Below are 1,302 nucleotides of genomic sequence, written 5' to 3'. Positions count from 1 at the left end.
ACTTGGTAGGCTCCCTTGTGGTTGTTCGGAGATTAGTTTGTATAGCTGGCCTATTTGAGTTTCAAGTCCTTGGATCGATGCTTGTTGATTCTTAAGTGCTGTCTTAGTATTTTGGAAATGGGTTTCTGACACAGAAATGAATTTCTGACACAGAAATGAATTTAGAAAGCATCTCTTCAAGGTTTGGTTTTTTCTCTTGTTGATAAGGTGGCTATTGAAAACCTTGAGGATTTTGTGGCTTTGGATTTCCTTGACCTCCCTAAGAAAAATTGGGGTGGTTCCTCCAACCTGTATTATAAGTATTACTGTATGGGTTATTTTGAGATCTAAAGTTATTGTTACCCATATAGTTGACTTGTTCATCTTCGGTTATGGGATTGAAGGATTGATATTTTGTATGCACACCTCCTCCGCTGGAGACACACCTCATTACTGGATGTACATGCATAGAACCAAGAAAATTATCAATCTTTTTAGTTCTACTTGATTAGAGAGCATGGTGACTGAATTGATGTTATAGACGCTGGTTATTTTCGTTGGCTTTGTCCTCATAACTTGCCACTGATAGTTGTTTAGTGACATCTCCTCTATGAATTCATAGGCATCTTTTGGTGTTTTATTGTTGATGGTTCCGCCAGTAGCTGTGTCAATCATTTGTCTTGTCGAGGGATTCACACCATTGTAGAACGTTTGAACTTGCAGCCAAAGTGGTAACCCATGGTGAGAGCACTTTCTCAGTAAGTCCTTGTATCTCTCCCATGCATCATAAAGTGTTTCTAAATCCATCTGCACAAAAGAAGAGATATCATTACGCAATTTAGCCATTTTAGTCAGCGAAAAATATTTTAGTAAAAATTTCTCGGTCATTTATTCCCAAGTAGTGATAGACCCTCGTGGTAACGAGTTCAACCACTATTTAGCTTTATTTCTCAGTGAAAAGGAAAATAACTGAAGAAAAATGGCATCATCAGAAACACCATTGATTTTGAATGTATCGTAAAATTCAAGAAAATTCGCCAAGTGCGTGTTGGGATCCTCATCCTGCAAATCATCAAACTGAACAAACTGTTGTATCATCTGAATTGTGTTAGGTTTTAGTTCGAAATTATTCGCAGCAATAGCAAGTCTAACTATACTAGACTCAGTTCCTGTTAAAGAAGGTTTAGCATAGTCATACATAGTACGTGGAGCAGGATTTTGATTAGCTGCAACTGCTGGAGGTAGCTGATCGCCTGGGTTTTCAGCCATCTCGTCGGTTGGGGTTTGAGTATCGTCTTCTCGTTCGTTCTCCGTGTATCGTAA

General features: G+C 38.6%; 1 non-coding gene across 1 annotated transcript; it reads left to right on the top strand.

Moving 5' to 3' along the window:
* The first annotated feature begins 712 nt into the window (after positions 1 to 712).
* Positions 713 to 819, top strand: LOC121231514 (small nucleolar RNA R71). The gene has a single exon (XR_005929572.1). It is a non-coding gene; the product is annotated as a small nucleolar RNA R71 (small nucleolar RNA).
* Positions 820 to 1,302: the final 483 nt, after the last annotated feature.

This window comes from Gossypium hirsutum, chromosome A06 (assembly GCF_007990345.1).
Source record: "Gossypium hirsutum isolate 1008001.06 chromosome A06, Gossypium_hirsutum_v2.1, whole genome shotgun sequence".
Taxonomy (NCBI): Eukaryota; Viridiplantae; Streptophyta; class Magnoliopsida; order Malvales; family Malvaceae; genus Gossypium; species Gossypium hirsutum.
The sequence above is the reverse complement of the archived record's forward strand: the minus strand, read 5'-3'. Positions and strand labels throughout refer to the sequence as shown.